Here is an 18,765-nt window from a genome sequence, read left to right as displayed (position 1 = left end):
CCTCTGACTTCTTTACAGCCTGATTCTAAGATGTTGGCCTTAAATTCTGTGGCGTAACAAGGCACAGCATAAAACAAGGCCCATGGGTTTCTGAGATTCCTTCTAAAAATTTGTCTTTCAATGTTTTTAGAGTTAACTTATTAATATTTTCAGTAAAAAGATATCTTCCAATAAGATCCAAGTAGATTGGTAGAAATCTTCAAGCCTTGGAGCCAGATCAAGCTGGATGAAACTTCTAGCTTTTGGGGTTCACTTTTCAAGGCCTGGGGAACTTAAGTGGCTGAATCGCTTAAGCCTTCAATCTTCTTGTCTCACCAGAAAGTATTAAAAGGATAATATGAGATGGTATGTATAAAGCATATAGCATGTATTCAATAAAAAGGAATGGCCATTATTTACTAGTGGTCATGACAAAGACAGGACTTCCCTGGTGGCTCAGATGGTAAAGCATCTGCCTACAATGCAGGAGACCCGGGTTCGATCCCCGGGTTGGGAAGAACCTCTGGAGTTTCAAATTGAAGAGTTCGGCAGTACTTTAAAACTAGAAGGATTTTGCATCCCCAGGGTAGGGTTTATCGGGAGCCTGTGGGCACCAGATAGTGCTTTACAGAGAAAGCTCATAATCTTGTGGCAGAGGCAGATGGTGCATAGAATCCAGCTGGGTGGAGCTAAGCTCTTTGTCAGAGTCAGAGGGCTCGGTGACATTTAGTACAGTCATTATTCCACCCTTAGCCTGAGGCTCATTGGCCACCTCTGCTCAGTGTCAGCTTCCACAACCCTCCTTTTCACCATAGTTATGCTTCCTGAAATTGCCTTTAGTTCCAGGAAATTATACTTATTAGCTGATACGAGAGACTCCAGGCTCCCTACTTGGTTCCCCCTGCACTGTTCAGCTTATCAGGGGCCTCTGCTTGGATAGCCGGGCCTGGCCCATTCCCAGAACTGCTGCCCGCACAGTTCCTAGCCTTCCAGTACCCTGGGTCTGCAGCTGTCTCTCTTCTGCCATGATCCCCAGACCTCTCTGTTCAGAGCTGACAGGGCCTCCAGGCTCCTTCAGGAACCAGAACTCAGCTTTCTCCTTTCCTCCCTTCTGCTCAGCCTTGCTGAAATTCCTCTCTCAAACCTAGTTGCCCATGGGTTACCACCCCACCTGAACTACTGAGAGAGCATGGAGCATTCTGAAGGCATTTGCTAATGTTATTCCTCTGACCCCATTCAAATGGCATCTTATCCACAAAATATGTGTACATCCACACACACACACACACACACACACACACACACACACACCAAGTAAGTCTAATCTTGTCCCCTCAAAAGTTGCTAACATAACATTAGGGGAAATTAAAACTGAGAGGATTTTATAAATAATTGAGTTTTACATATTTCTTAGAGTTTGGAGCCAAATTATGATGGATTCATTCAGCAAATAAATTCTGAGCACTTGCTGTGTGAGGGGGTATGTACATGTCCAAAAGGGCAACCTACTTAATAAGAGTGGACGGCGAGAATAAAATCATATTTGAATTTATACACACACACACACACACACACACACACACATATATTTACTAGAACAAATACCGTCTCTCACTTCCATGTAATTGTAATATTTTACATTTTAAAATTAACCTTGGCCTAATTCTTCATGTGTCTTTGGTAACTATGAAAAAGGAGTTGCTAAGTATTGGAAAAATACTGGGAATACCAAAAGCTGGGACTTAGAAAACAAAATATTCAACATAATTTATGATGGGTATGTGCCTGACACAAATAGATGCATACATAACAAGGTGGATATGAAACACAGGAGATTCTTAAAATACATTAGTTCAATGATGAAATTCACTTTCTGTGAAAAACAGATCCAGAGTGCATAAGTGACAATTAACAGTCCAGTTATTTTTGTTTTAGAGGGAAGAGAGATACAGAAAGAGATTTAGACAATTTATGCTGACTTTCAGTAAGTCTTCTTAGTTAAAGATATTGTCTTATTATAGAGGCTACTTAATACAGTATTTTCTAATGGGTTATTGGACATATCCACTTTATAGCAATTCCCCTTGGGTATCCGTGTCCAAATAACGTGCATTTCTACTTGACTAATTCAATTAGGAGGACAACAGACACCTCAGGGGAGACATTTAACGTCTTTCTTCAGAAGGACTCCTGTGAGTGGTAATGAAAACCAAGCATGTTATCCCTTTCACTTTCTTTTCTCCCTAATATCTCAGATAACAGGAATTAATTTACATCCAACAATCTTTTACTTTAAACTCTACATTGAAAGACTCATGTATTTAGTGCTTTTGTGTTTTCCCTTATTCTTGAAAATGCCAGAGCTGTTTCTAGAATCTCTTGGATAAGCCAAATCAATAGGAGCAATGCTACCTTCTCTCTCTGCATAAATACCCACTTTTCACTGAGGGAAGGGATGTGGTTACAGGCGTTGTAGAGAAGTGGTGCTCATTTTCCTTCTGAGCGGATGCACAGTGCCTGCTGCAATCTCCAAAAACAGTCTGCTAACATAACAATATATCAGCTACAGAATTTCAACAGGATCACTGTGGGGTTTTCTGTGCACATACCCAACTATTGACACACAGTCTAAAGCAATGCTGTGATTGTACAGTTGGGAAAATGGTGACGGTACTCATGGTGCTAGTTGATGGAATGTCTACACACTTAGGCTTGCTTTTCTATTGTGCTCAATTCATCAAGCTAAAATTGAGTGCCTAGTGAGAGTCCAGCACTGAGTTATATGTTGTGTGAGGAAAACAACTTTTCTGTGCTTTTGAAGCATTTAGATGGTGACAAGAGTAATAATAAAAAATAGAAGATGAATAAATTATAAGATGAAAGATAGCCAGTGACATGGAGAAATGCATCAACTGTGTTAGGTGTGGGAAAAAATTTTTTTTTCAGTACGTAAGAGTCAAAAGGTAGAATGAGATCAACAACATTCCTCCATAGGATTTAAAAAACAAATAGAAACTAACTAAACTGTATAAGAATTCTGAAAATCAGTCAAAGATCTACAGTAACTAGGTGAACACCCAGTCACGAAAGGCCAAGTTTGAAATGGTACAGAATTTTGTGGCAGTTTTATTTGCCCTTTCCTACCCCATTCTCAGCATAGTGCAGAAGCACACTTGGGAGGAAGTGGTGGTTTAGTCTCCAGTTGCCTTCAATGAACCAGAGAGACCAGAGAGGACTGAATTTGCAACATTATAATCTGTAAACTGCCTTAGGGATTGGTCTCTTTAACCTACATTGGAGTTGAGACAGCAAAAAAAAAAAAAAAAAAAAAAAGGCAGCTTGCATCTCAGGCAAGTGGAAGCACAGGAAGCAGCAGGCATGGCTCATGAAAATTACAGCATAGTTACAGACATATAGACTCCTGAGACAAGAAATTCCTCATTAAAGAATACAATAGACAGCGAAAGCCCCAAGAGAAAACAAGGATGGGACTCTTAATGTATTATATTTAAAAATACTTGTGTATATAAGGGAATTATAAAACACACACACACACATACATAAAGAGTACAAATACCTGGAAAAGCCACCCTCCTACACACACACATACACACACGTAAAGAGTACAAATACCTAGAAAAGTGCACACACACACAGTACAAATACCTATGAAAGCCCATAGAAGAACCTAAGCCTTCATATTAGGCTGATGAGTGACTTTCTTTCTCTGCATGGAGTCAGTTTGTAAAGACCAGGAAAGGTAACTGTTTTGTTGTTGTTTTGTTTTGTTTTAACAAGTATCTCTGTCCAAGACTAGTAGAGTTTACAGTGATTCTGAGGCATCTGAAACTGTATTAAGGCCAATGATTCAGTGACATAAGACGGGATAAAGAAAGCAACTATTGGTTAAATCTAATTGCAGAATTCTCCAATCAAATTTTCTTTGGGATTTGAACCATATGTTTTTAAATGCATAATTAATCTAAAGTGATAACATGAATTCTAAATACTTAGGAAGCTGTGTACTACCATGAACACTAAGCTCTTTAATAGAGCACAATAACCTCTATTGACTGAGTGAGAATAATGCTGTTCAGAGATCACAGGGATGCTCCAGCCGTGTGAGATCAGACTTGTGCTCCTGAAAACTAGTTTGAGATTCTTTAGACTTATCCTATTATGTCTTTTTATATGTCATACCAGTGTAAACTTCAAAATAATTAAAAACAATAGACAAGAACTTCTAATCTTTTTTAGTATTCTTTTATGTAAGGAATAATTGATTGGGGGAAGTGGATTACACAGACAGGCTCCTTTTGTTAACTACTTTTGACTTTTTATCTGCTTTTTAAATTTCCTTGCCTATTTAGAAAGCGCAGAGCCATTCTCTTGTGTTTCTTTTTTGGTGCAAGACAATGGAGAAAGGCACATGGCATAAAGTTGAAGGATATCCACCATCCAATTTAGTATCCTTAGATAACTGACATTTTTAGAGAAATAATCCTTTGAAATCATATAAGGTAATGTGAAAGGAAAAAAGCATGGAAGCTGGAGTCAAACTGACTTGGGTTTTTATACTGATGCTGGTACTTAATAGCTATGAAACATTCAATGAATTGAATTAAATCATTGAGCCTTAGTTTCTTGGTCTGAAATGTGGGAATAGTAATACTTCTGGCTCAGATAAATATATATGTAACCATATATATGACTATATCTATATCTACCTATCTATATACAAGCTTGACAGATAGTAAAAAAAAAAAAAAAAAAAAAAAACTACCATCAAAAAAGCTGTGTCTGTCTTGTCCTAAAAGAGAGTTCCTAATGTTATTGAGGTTCATCTATTAGGATAAATGAAAGAAACCAGGCGCAGAAGACCACATACTGACATATTGCCTATTTCCATTTATATGAAAGGTCAAGAATAGGCAAATATACAGAGACAAAAATTAGATTAGTGATTGTCTGGGACTAGGAAGCAGAGGGAAAGATGGCTGTTTAAGAATACAAGGTTGCTTTGGGGGATAAAAATATTCTACAGTTAAGCAGTGGTAATTGTTGTACCACTCTAAATACACAGAAAGAAGGAAATTGAATTTTATACTTTCAAAAGATGAATTTTATATATGTTAATAATATCTCATACACTTTCAAAAGGTGAATATTATGATACATTAATAATATCTCAGTAAAGGCATTTTGTATGCTGACATGAATATCCTAAGTAAAATAATCTGTGCCTATGGAAAAATGGGAAATTTTATTTGTGCTGGGGTGGGGAGGGGTGGGAAAGGAGGCAGGATCCCTTGTAAGTCTTTCCGAGTATCTGTCTTTGAGTTGGCTTAATGATCAATTTTGTCTGTTAATTACTCCCCAAATCACAGTGGCTCATCATTTTTTTCTTATTTACGTTTCACAATGGCATCTATTCACATCTGTTTGTTTCTTCTCCTCTCTGCTGTGTCTGCTCTACACAGCTCTGCTTAGCTCTGTCTACATGTCTTCTCATTCCTAAAGCAGCTGCTATAATGGGACATGCTGATCCTCCTGCCATAGGGAAAGAGAAGACGGATTCAAACCTGTTAGCTTCTTTTTTTTTTTTAAATTTTGTGCCAGATATGTTAAGTATATAACATGGATTATCTCATTTAAAAATAAATAATAATTTTTTTTTTATTGAAGGATAATAGCTTTACAGAATTTTGTTGTTTTCTGTCAAACCTCAGCATGAATCAGCCATAAGTTTACATATATTCCCTCCCATCTTCCTCCCCAAATCCCACCCCTCTAGGTTGATACAGAGCCCCTGTTTGAGTTTTCTGAGTCATACAGCAAATTCCTGTTGGCTGTCTGTTTTACATATGGTAATGCAAGTTTCCATGTTACTCTTTCCATACATCTCACCCTCTCCTCCTCTCTATTAGCTTCTAATGCTTCTCTCAGAGTATATAGCTGTTCACATGTCATTGGGCAAAGCAAGTCACATGGTCAAACCTAGTGAACATGCATTCCTTCCATGGAATAAGGTGACTGTGAATATCTGCAGTCGATCGATAAGACAGTCTACTGTTGTTGGAAGAAGACCTGTCTAGCATCCTCACGAGAGCTTGTGAAAGTGAAAGTCACTCAGTCGCATTCGAGTCTTTGCAACCCCGTGGACTATACATGGTTTCTCCAGGCCAGAATACTAGGGCTTAACCCTCCATAATCACCTTTCATCCCTCTGCTTGTCCCCCAATCCACGTGTTTATCTTGTTTCCTTTTTCCCCATTGAGATCTTTCCCTTGGTTTTTATCAAGGGTAAATTTATAAATAATTTTCCTTTGCCGTGAAAATCTCTTCGAAGTGTCTACTGAGATGTCTTATGCCTTCCACTCCTTCCCCTCTTTGCCAGGCTTTAAAATTACAGCCAGTTAGTGTCACTAATGGTTCTCTATCAAATTTAATTCTTTACAGTCTGGCTTCAACTCCCTCAGTCCATTGAAATTTCTCTTTTTAAAAATTTCAGTGGCCTTGATTCCCAATACATTTTATTTTTTCAGCCATTATGTATTTTGATCTTGGTGACATTTAAAATGCAGAATATCTGACCCCCCTTGCCTAACAAATTTCACATTCTTTCCCTACACTCCTTTCCTGTTGATCTAAGTTTTCAGTTTTTCTTCTGAGCGTGTGACTCCCATATTTACATGTTTATTCAGCTTTCTTTGATTAAAAAAATGAGTCAAAAGTGATTACTATGTTTAATTAATCATGTTCATTTGCATAATAATATAAATCATGTTTAAATAGAATGGACATAGAAAGTTTTTTTCCTGAAGAAATTAAAAATAATCTTAGGCTTAGTGATTCTACTATAAGTATTATCTTGTGTGGCCACAAGTTGTTTGCAAATTTAAAGTACAACTCCAGTGTGCAAATCATAGAATTCAAATAACCTTAGTTAGATGTACAGCTTAGCTTAAGTATTCAGGAGTACAGTATCAAGCTGATAAAGAATCAGTATTTGTGGATGTATTTTGTAATATTTATTAATTAACCAGGGAAAGAAGGGAAGAAATTGGGGTAGTAATGATCAGCATCTTATATTTCACAACCAGCCACTTTATAAAACTTTACGATTTATTTCTTTAACAAAATCATAGTGTAACTAGAATACCTTCCATTTTAAAATAAGGAAATAGACAATTTGAGAACTGAAGTAATATACATGAATCTATTTCAGTGTAACTGGCAGAGCTCTATGTCTTCCCAGGGCTGTGTAACCTGGTGCTGTGTGTGTGTGTGTGTGTTGTACAGGTGTATGTCTGGCCTTGCAGTTGTGTCATTAGCAACTAGACTTCACATGTAAGAAAAATCCATCATAAAAGGAACGTTGCAAAATAATCACCTATAGGACCAAAGCAGAAAATCTTTTAAATGAGACAGGGTTGGGGTGACAAACTGAGAAGGTTGATTAAGGGAAGGAGCATTTAGTCTCAGGGGTTCCAGAGCTGAGATGAGGCTTGTAAAACACACCTGTTGCCCCCTCTGATAAGAGACCCTCAGCTGCAACGCAAGCCATCAAGGTTTTTCCATTCAGGAGGCCAAACCAAAAATTCAAGGCTTCAGTTCAGTTCAGTTGATCAATCGTGTTTGACGCTTTGCGACCCCATGGACTGCAGCACACCAGGCTTCCCTGGCCATCACCGACTCCCAGAGCTTGCTCAAACTCACGTCCATCAAAACAGTGATGCCATCCAACCATCTCATCCTCTCTTGTCACCTTCTCCTCCTGCCTTCAATCTTTCCCAGCATCAGGGTCTTTTCCATTGGTCAATTCTTCCCATCAGGTGGCCAAAGTATTGGAGTTTCAGCTTCAGCATAAATCCTACTAATGAATATTCAGAACTGATTTCCTTTAGGATTGATTGCTTTGATCTCCTTGCAATCCAAGGAACTCTCAAGACTCCTCCAATACCACAGGTCAAAAGCATCAATTCTTTGGTGCTCAGCTTTCTTTATAGTCTTAACTTTCACATCCATGCATGACCACTGGAAAAACCATAGCTTTGACTAGACAGACCTTTGTTGGCAAAGTAGTGTCTCTGCTTTGTAATATGCTGTCTAGATTGGTTATAGTGTTTCTTCCAAGGAGCAAGCAACTTTTATTTCATGGCTGAAATCACCATCTGCAGTGATGTTGAAGCCCCGCCCCCAAAAGTCTCTCACTGTTTGCTATGAAGTGATGGGGATGGATACCATGATTTTAGTTTTTTAAATGCTGAGTTTTAAGCCAGATTTTTCACTCTCTTCTTTCACTTTCAACAAGATGCTCTTCAGTTCTTCTTCACATTCTGCCATTAGGGTGGTGTCAACTGCATATCTGAGGTTATTGATATTTCTCCTGGCAATCTTGATTTCAGCTTGTGCTTCATCCAGCCTGGCATTTTGCACAATATACTCTGCATATAAGTTAAATAAACAGGGGACAGTATACAGCCTTGACATACTCCTTTCCCAATTTGGAACCAGTCCATTGTTCCATGTCCAGTTCTAACTGTTGCTTCCTGACCTGCATACAGATTTCTCAGGAGGCAGGTATGGTGGTCTGGTATTACCGTCTCTTTCAGAATTTTCCACAGTTTTTTATGATCCACACAGTCAAAGGTTTTAGAGTATTCAATAAAGCAGAAGTAGATGTTTTGGGGAGACTCTCTTGCTTTTTGTATGATATAACAGATGTTGGCAATTTGATTTCTAGTTCCTCTGCCTTTTCTAAAACCAGCTTGAACATCTGGAAGTTCATGGTTCATGTACTGTTGAAGCCAAGCTTGAAGGATTTTGAGCATTACTTTGCTAGTGTGTGAGATAAGTGTGATTGTGCAGTAGTTTGAACATTCTTTGGCATTGCCTTTATTTGGGATTGGAATGAAAACTGACCTTTACCAGTCCTGTAGCCACTGCTGAATTTTCCAAATTTCTGGCAAATTAAGTGCAACACTTTAACAGCATCATCTTTTAAGACTTGATCTAGCTCAGCTAGAATTCCTTCACCTGCACTAGCTTTGTTTGTAGTGATGCTTCCTAAGGCCCACTTGAGTTCAGACTTCAGGATGTCTGGCTTTAGGTGAGTGATCACACCATCGTGGTTATTTGGGTCATGAAGATCTTTTTTGTACAGTTCTTCTGTGTAGTCCTGCCACCTTTTCTTAATGTCTTCTTCTCTCAGTTCTATACCTTTTCTGTCCTTTATTATGCCCATCTTTGCCTGAAATGTTCCCTTTGTATCTCTAATTTTCTTGAAGAGATCTCTTGTTTTTCCCATTCTATTGTTTTCCTCTATTTCTTTGCATTGATTACTGAGGAAAGCTTTCTTATCTCTCCTTGCTATTTGGAACCCTGCATTTAACTGTGTATATCTTTCCTTTTCTCCTTTGCCTTTAGCTTCTCTTCTTTTCTCGGCTATTGTAAGGGCTCCTCAGACAACCATGTTGTCTTTTTGCATTTGCTTTTCTTGGGGCTGTTCTTGATCACTGCCTACTGTACAATTTCACAACCTCTGCCCATAATTCTTCAGGCACTCTGTCTATCACATCTAATCCCTTGAATCTATTTGTCACTTTCACTGTATAATTGTAAGGGATTTGATTTAGGTCACACCTGAATGGTCTTGTGGTTTTCCCTACTTTCTTCAATTTAAACCTGAATTTTGCAATAAGGAGTTGATGATCTGAGCCACAGTCAGTTCCTTGTCTTGTTTTTTCTGATTTTCAGAGCTTCTCTATACATATGTATGTATAAATATATATTTGGCCAAACCAATGATTAAAGGCTTGGTTAAGGCTCTGTCCAAGCTGTCAGAAGAGTAGACTGTGACACTGTATTCTGAGCAGTCCACAGTGACGGTCCCTTTGCAGATGAGCAAAGCTTGGCCAGTCTGCCCTTCTCTCCACACAGTGTCCGCTGCCAGCTTCAGCACAAGTAACCTGCTTGTTTCTTGAGATGGCTGTGCTATTTAGAAGAAATTCTTTGGTTGCTGTTAATATGGTTTAGCTGTGCTTCAGCATCTGGCCTACGCTTCTTATTTATAGTCTCTATCTGATGTCAGTTCTTGGCTCTTGAACCCAGGATCTCAGTGAGTGGAAGCAAAGTGTCCTCTTTACTCCTGTCTTTCCGCAAGACACAGCTTCACTGATGCCACACGCCTCCACTTCTAACAGACTGTATGCTTCCTTATGTGTGTTAGCTGCTTAGTCATGTCTCACCCTTCGCGACCCCATGGGCTGTATGTTGCCTGCCAGGCCCCTCCATCCATGGGATTCTCCAGGCAAGAATATTGGAGTGGGTTGCCGTTTCCTGCTCCAGGGGATCTTCCTGACCCAGGGATCGAACCCAGGTCTCCCACATTGTAGGCAGACACTTTACCATCTGAGCCACCAGGGAAGGCTGTGCTTCCTTGTACTATGACTTATATTGGGAAGTGCTGGAGTCTTGCAATTATGAACCTGGACTCTGTTTGCGATTATGAACTTGGACTCTTTTGTCAGAAAGACTAGAATTGACCCTCTGTTTAATCATGATAGCCTTATCTCCCTTACTGGTAAACAGTACTCCAGTTCATCAGGTTGTGGTGAAGACTCAATTCTTTCAGGAAAATAAAGCATGATCACAGTGTTAAAAACATAGTGAGTTGTCAATAAATATTAACTTTTATTATATTTATCATTAGGACTCTGTGCAAGTCTTTGTACGTTTTTTCCCCAAGAAGCTATCTTCCTGTGTTTACTAGCATCAGTTATATTTTTGCCTTAGGCAGTCTCCTGACTTGGCTCTAGAGTAGACTTTTTTCTCTCTTTTTCATCTCTCACTTCCAATTCTACCAGTTTTACTCCCAAATATTGTACCCCTTAATGTTTCTTCTCATTAATTGTTGCTGTTTTTTGTGTTTTTTTGGTCTGTGCTCTTAATGGTAATTTATCTGTGCTCTTAATCGACATATATATACATATATACATATATATATGTATATATATAGGTATATATATAAAACATGGCCTCCCTGGAATACTATGATGAGTAAAATGCATCATAGATTTAAAATGTTCTTTATAAACTCTTAAGTGCTATTTGGTTAAATGAGTGACAACCTTATTTTACAAGATATTATAGATTTAAATGATTGAAAACATTCACTTCCAGAAATACTGTGTACTCATCTTTATTTTCCTCTTGGCCTATTACTGCTAAAGTTCTGTTTTTCCTATGGAAATGGAAAAAACTAATTACCACAGATGAATGGAAATGCTCTGAAAAGATTAGTCATTCAGTATTGATTATTCCTCGATCAGGATCTAATTCATATTGGCGTCATCCCTGACTGGTTGCTGTGTTCTCTCATTTGCTGAAATGGGCATCACAGTTTCCACTCTTGGCCTTACATTTGCTGCTCGGTTTCTATACTTTCATCCCTAAAGTCTTTGATGTGATTACTCTGAGGGGAAGCACTCAAAACCACAACAAAAATGGATAAATAAAGTTTAGGTACCCCTTCAATGCCATGGTTTCCTCTCCATTTCTAAAGTAAACAAAATAGAAGTAGGAAATATTTAGAGATTGTATGGAAAGAATCAGGAATATCCTGTTGACTAAGAATCCATATGCAAAATTCTGCAAAAGGATTGGGCAAATATAAGTATATAGTACCTGTGGTTCTTAAATTATTATTTTTGATTGTCACTGAGCCTTTGTGAGCATTAATCTTGCTTAGTAGGAGGGTAGTCACACTGAGCCCAGCCTTGCCGTCCTGGGCCAGCATTTCTATTCCTCAGTAGACTGATGCCAGGACTGATCCTATAGTAGTTCTGAAATTTCTGTGTATGTTCTTAGTTCTAACTATGTCCCAGTAATAGCTGTCCCTGTTTTCCCATCTATTAACATTTAGCTGAAATTATGAGGATTTTGCAGCTTTAGCATCAAGATTTTGGAGGCCCAGGTTTCTAGTCCTGTTACTAACCTTCAAGCTGAGGAACAACTTGGAAGAAATGTGGTATGGGGAAATGCTCTTGTTCAGAGTTTTACAAACTGTGGTCCTCAGGCAGCCCTCATGACACCAGGGAGTCTGGTAGAAGCACATGCTCCAAGGCCCTTCTGAGACCTGCTGAGTCAGAGTCTCTGGGGGTGAGGTCGATCCATGTATGTTTTAATGAAGCCTTTTAGTGATTCAGAGAAGCACACGCTTAGTGCCTAGACAGTGAGATTTTGCTAACCTTCCTGAGGATGCAAGCATGGGAGAAAGTGGGTAATGAGTAGGGAACCACAATACATAATGAGGCACCCATGGTATTGGGGCTGGAGGGCAAGTGTGGGACACTCATAAATCAAGAGTCCAGGTTCCCTGAAATAAGCCCTGGAAGGAGAAGACCTTGCTGTAAAAAAAAGAAAAAAAAAAGCATCAACTTCATTATCCAGCTATCCAGCACAGGTCTTAACAGCTGCAGATGTGCAATGATTTTCTTAAATGAATCAATGAGTAACTTCAGATACATTTCAGATATCAAAATTTCTGTCTTGGAAGGGCAGGGCAGAAGGGCTCTGACACACAAGAAGAAAGTAAGTTGATATGAGGGATTTCTAGGAATACATTCACAACCTATCTGGGGGTTTAGAACTTAGGACAGAGACCAGCATGGGCTTTACTCAAAACTTGGACTTCACAGTTGAAAGAGATTAACAGGAAGATGTGCTACCATTGAAACAGAAATTATGAGCTTATCGACTCAGGTCATAGCAGGCAGGACAGTGGTGAGTGGGTCTCCTAGATAAAAGACATCTCTTTGCTCTGCCCCATAAAGGATGCAGGGACTTCTGACTCCAGGCTCTCAAGGCAGCTTACTGATTAGCTATCTCAAACTCTTTGGACCTTTGTAAAGGGGAGCCAACAACATCTGACCTCACGTGAGAATCTTCGTTCTTAAAATCGATGGTGACGATGTGAAAAAAGGGATACCAGGAATAGATGATTCTCTCTCTCTTTTTTGGCTGTGCTGAATGGCTTGAGGCATCTTAGTTCCCCAACCAGGGATCAAACCTGTGTTCCCTGTGGTGGAACAGGGAGTTTTAACCACAAGACCACCAGGAAAGTCCCAGATCGTTCAACCTACAAGGCAGCTATAGCTTTGTACAAAAAATCAGGTTCCATTCCCTTTTTAAGAGGTTTCCTTCCATGTAACTAATAGACATTTCCTAGAATCTTGAGTTGCAATGTGTGGACAACCCTTACCCCTCAAGGTCAGTTTATGACAAATGATCTCTAACTCCCCCAGTACCTGAACAACATGGTAGTTTTGAGTATAGTGTCCACAGCTCTCAATTTGCCTGGTAGTGTTTAGGCAGAAGCAGTGCTCTGGAATTTAGAGACAGGACCAAATCCTACCTTTTTTCTCTTATGAGTATTTCTAAGAAAAATTTTAAAAATACTATCTGCACTAGATTTTAATTTGCTTTTCATACCTTAAGACCACCTGTAAATGTAATTATACTGTAAATTTCTAACCTCTAGCATTTAGTAATTTTTTTTTCTTGTATTTCAATCCGTTAGCATACATGTTAGTCATTTATAATGGCTTTCTGGTCAACAAAATGCAATGTATTGAAAGAGTCACATGCTTGCTGGTTTCCACCTGGATTGACAGGGTGGATCTTGAATATGGTTTGGACGTTTAGTACATGGTTCACCTGCCGGTTTTTTCCACTTTTAAAAGCAAATTTCAGAATCAGTCTGATATGTTTCCGACTCCAGGCACCGCCTTGGCTTTTTCTTTGGCTTTGTGCGCTCGGGCAAGTTGTTAAATTTCCTTGAGCCTTAGTTTTGTTAGGTGTAAAATGAGAGTTATAATAGCTCTATCTCAGGGTTGTTTTAAAGATTAAATAAGGTGATGTATGTAAAGAATTTAGCACAATGTGTAGCACATGTCAACACTTAATAACTATGAACCTTTATTATAATTACTCCTACCACTATTTTTAAAATGACTGCTATTTATAATTATTATTATAGTCACCATTATTATGTTCAAGTTCTTGCATTAATAGCCCTTAAATTTGTCACCTTCGGTGTGACTACTGCATGCTGACTCCCGGTTTTCCCTTGATCTGATTTTCCTTGCTTCCGATTGTTGACTTACAATATATTCACAACCTAGAAGCTGAGAGTTATGTTTCATTCTGTGGGAATTTTGGGGACTTTAAGCCCAGGAGACAGCATTTCAAGTGACCCTGAAAGGACTGCTCCGAGAAGGTGAGGGGAGAAACCAGGTTATACAGAATTTTTGCAACAAAGGGCAGGTAGCCTGAACATCAAAAGATTGTTAATTTAAAAAAAAAGCAAGATATCCCAAGATAAGGAAATAGGGGCTTTTCTATCTATGTGCTAAGTCTCTTCAGTTGTGTCTGACTTTTTGCAACTCTTTGGATCATAGCCCACCAAGCTTCTCTATCCAAGGTATTCTCCAGGCAAGAATACTGGAGTGGGTTGCCATTTCCTTCTCCAGGGGATCTTCCCCACCCAGGGATTGAACAGACACCTCTTAGGTCTCCTGCACTGGCAGACATATTCTTTTACCATCAGTGCCACTTGGGAAGCCTATATATGGAATGATGCAAGAGTCTGGGCTCACTGAAATCATTCCTTTGACACGCTCCTCAGCTAGCTGAGGCAGTAACCTGTGGTTTTTGCCTCCTGAGCTTCCTTGGGACTCACTGTAGGGAGTGGCTGCAGTCTGGTGGCTTCTTCAGTTCAGTCACTCAGTCGTGTCCGACTCTTTGTGACCCCATAAATCGCACCACGCCAGGCCCCCCGTCCATCACCAACTCCCGGAGTTCACTCAGACTCACGTCCGTCGAGTCCGTGATGCCATCCAGCCATCTCATCCTCTGCCGTCCCCTTCTCCTCCTGCCCCCAATCCCTCCCAGCATCAGAGTCTTTTCCAATGAATCAGCTCTTCTCATGAGGTGGCCAAAGTACTGGAGTTTCAGCTTCAGCATCATTCCTTCCAAAGAAATCCCAGGGTTGATCTCCTTCAGAATGGACTGGTTGGATCTCCTTGCAGTCCAAGGGACTCTCAAGAGTTTTCTCCAACACCACTGTTCAAACGCATCAATTCTTTTGCACTTAGCCTTCTTCACAGTCCAACTCTCACATCCATACATGACCACAGGAAAAACCATAGCCTTGACTAGATGGACCTTAGTCGGCAAAGTAATGTCCCTGCTTTTGAATATACTATCTAGGTTGGTCATAACTTTTCTTCCAAGGAGTAGGTGTCTCTTAATTTCATGGCTGCAATCACCATCTGCAGTGATTTTGGAGCCCCCAAAAATAAAGTCTGACACTGTTTCCACTGTTTCCCCATCTATTTCCCATGAAGTGATGGGACCAGATGCCATGATTTTCGTTTTCTGAATGTTGAGCTGTAAGCTTCTTAGATGACAGGTACTCTTTCCTTCCTGAGCTCCCTCAGGGCTAACACCTCACCTTCAGTGGTGGCAGCAATTGCTGATGACTGTTACATCTTCTATTTACTGATATGCCAGGAAACATTTTATTTGTCACAATAAAAGCAGTTCTTGCTCTAGAACCTCCAGGACCTCATTTGTCAGTGATTTCCTTGTGATGTTTCCTTATGTCAAGCCAGATTTTAATATGAGGACCTTGCCACAAGAGCTGTGTTCCTGGCAGAACCATACTTTCGTCTGACAAAGAGTTTGATTAGAGGACTTTTCAGGTACGTCCAGATTTGGGGTCCTCAGACTCTAAACTTTCTAAGGAGTGTGGCAATATCTTGTCTGGGGGTTTGTATCCAGGTGTGATTCATGTGACTTTTCCAGTTTTTCCTAGAATACCTTCTGCTAAAGACCTCAACTGCATTTAGTTGTACTCATCTAAAAAAAAAAAAAGGAAAATCATGTCAGTTTACTTATGTAGAAAATGAGAATGATACCCTTGAAAGGATATGGTGCAGTACAAATAAGATAATGTGGTTATAGCATCTTTCACAATTCATCTTTTGTCCTGTATCTAACAAGTATAGGCAGGTCATCTCTTGGATGCTATTGTGGTACTTGTCTTTTAAGACCCAAATGTTGCACCTAGAAGAACTTAACTCCACAGCATCCCCATATATAACCCTATACTGTCCAAGTATACTGCCCCAAAGCCTCCATCACCTTAGTTAAATCCAAAGATAGCTTAATATTTAGATAAACATGAAAAAGAATACATGTTAAATGAATTGCCTGTTTGTAATTTATAAAACACCCTTATACAAATTGATAACGATGTATGTTTGAATAATTCAAGAAACAGGATGTCAATAGCTTTTAGCATTAGGTACCAAGAGAGCTTGTGCTTTTGAATATTAATTTCACTAATTTGAGATATTAGGCCATTTAGTATGGCAAGCACATAAACACAGTGTGGTAGGATTCTTGAAGGGTAATCTAATCAGCAACAGGGGCATCTAGCAGTTCTTTAAAATGTAACAATTATCCTAAAGTCTCATAAGGAATATTCTGCAGCTGAGGAAGAACAAGATACCCCAAGTAAAATGTAAACAAGCATGAAGTCCTTTAGTGGGAGTAATTCTGGGAAGAATCAGTACCAGTATGCTTTATTGATTTTGTTTTTTAATTTTCTTCCCATTTGTTCTTATAGTTTGAGTCTTTTCTTAAAAATAATTTTATAAGTTGGTATAAGACCTAAGAGTTTTTACACTGTAAGTGTGTAAATAAATTTAAAGTGAACATGTCAGAAAGTTGATTTGTGGATTTAGAGTTTTCAATGACTAATTTATAACCAATTGGATAGAGTATGTGTGTCTAATACATCCCTTCCATCATTTATTCATTTTAGTTTTTAAAATTAACATCGGGGGTGCTATCATTATTCCTTTCTTATGGATGAATAAATGGAGGGTCAGTAACTTTCCCAAAGTCACACTGCAGCTAATGAGTAGAGCTTGTGTGTAAAGTCAAACCTCTGACATCACAAGCCCACGTTTTGTGTACTATCAGCTGAATCAACTTTGCAACCGTTATGAGAGAGATTTATTCATGCCAAAAATAGTTATATGGTGTTTACATGTCAGACTTTGGAATCCACGTTAAGCATGTCAACAGACCATTACTGATTTCACAGTTCATGTAGTTCCTCATTTAGGCTTCACACTCAGGTGTGATTATTTGAAAATGGGTACGACTACAATTTTTATAAACCATTTATTCCAAAAAGAAGTGTTCACTTTTATCTCAGTGATTCTTCTACTTGTGTTTGCTGTAAGAGAAGAGGAACAGGCAGAATATAGAACCAAAGTAATATCATTTCCTATCACATTCCCCAGGGTGTCTTATGAAAATCTTTCACACTGAATTTCAAAATCCAATTTGTGGAGCCCAGAATTACATTTTAGTATATTGTAGGTTGTGATCAATATATGGATTGTAGCCTCCTTAGACTCACAATAATTAAGGACTATCATGTGGTTTCAGTATTTGTTTAGCAGATAATTTTCAAGATTTTCATATATGATAATGAAGCCCTAACTATTATAATGTATGTGAATTAAATCTATTTCAAGTCTAGTGAAAATAATAAAATTTAATTAACATGGTGTGAATTCATTTAAATTTATGTAAAGAGAATCAGGGACATAATTATGAGCCTATTTTTCTTATTTTTTTATACACTGTGAGGTTTGCCAATTGATAACTTGAGCCCAAGGTAGATAAGGGTTATTTAAAAGTTATCAGAGTGTGAAAAAGCATAAAGTATACTGGAGAAGAACTTTCAGTCTTACACACTTTATATATGCTGGATGCATACAATCATATTTGAATTTTTACCACCAAAACGTTATTTCCAGATGTGGAAATGGAGACCTGCAGAGGACATGTAAGTTGCTATTTGTTGTTTAGTTGCTAAGTCGTGTCCAGCTCTTTGCGACCCCATGAACTACAGCACACCAGGCTTCCCTGTCCTTCACCATCTCTTGGAGTTTCTTCAAACTCATTTCCATTGAGTCAGTGATGCCATCCAACCATCTCATCCTCTGTCATCCCCTTTTCCTCATGCCCTCAATCTCTCCCAGCATCAGGGTCTTTTCCAATGAGTCAGTTCTTCACATCAGGTGGCCAAAGTATTGGGGTTTCAGCTTCAGCATCAGCCCTTCCAATGAATATTCAGGGTTGATTTCCTTTAAGATTGACTGGTTTGATCTCCTCACTGTCCAAGAGACTCTGAAAAATTGAAAGCATCAATTCTTTGGCACTCAGCCTTCTTTATGGCCCAACTGTCACATCCATTTGTAACTTGCTCTAAGGCTGTACGGATAGTAAGACTAATCTTAGCATGAGATCTCCCAAACTCCAAATGAAATTTAAGTACAAAATAAATTACTTTTGATTAAACCAGGGAAAATTTGGAAAAGCCCTTATTCTTTTTTTCAGAAAATTCAACTCTTTTTTGGCATTAAATTATGGTATGTATAAGACAGTAGATTTATCTTTAGTTTGAATTTACAATATCTACTGAGGGATTTCTTTCCAAAATTAGGGTCTCATGGAAGTGGCGTTAGTGTCATGGTGGAAAATAAAACTGGTCTTCAGAAGGGACACTTCCTCCTATGGTTCACTACAACTTCAGGACTGTGGGGCCAGCACCATGATCAGCTTTGTTTGAGGGTGGAGAATTATGTACTACGTCAGGAATTAATGATGTTGCACCATATTTAGAATTATTTTTTTCAT

General features: G+C 38.8%; 1 protein-coding gene and 1 non-coding gene across 2 annotated transcripts in view; both read left to right on the top strand.

Annotated features, from left to right (window-relative positions):
* Positions 1–18,765, top strand: part of NRG3 (neuregulin 3) — a 1,234,309-nt gene that overhangs the window by 655,936 nt on the left and 559,608 nt on the right. The gene's annotated exons all lie outside the window — the stretch shown is intronic.
* Positions 425–496, top strand: TRNAC-ACA (transfer RNA cysteine (anticodon ACA)). The gene has a single exon. It is a non-coding gene; the product is annotated as a tRNA-Cys (tRNA).

This window comes from Budorcas taxicolor, chromosome 5 (genome assembly GCF_023091745.1).
Source record: "Budorcas taxicolor isolate Tak-1 chromosome 5, Takin1.1, whole genome shotgun sequence".
Lineage (NCBI taxonomy): Eukaryota > Metazoa > Chordata > Mammalia > Artiodactyla > Bovidae > Budorcas > Budorcas taxicolor.
The sequence above is the reverse complement of the archived record's forward strand: the minus strand, read 5'-3'. Positions and strand labels throughout refer to the sequence as shown.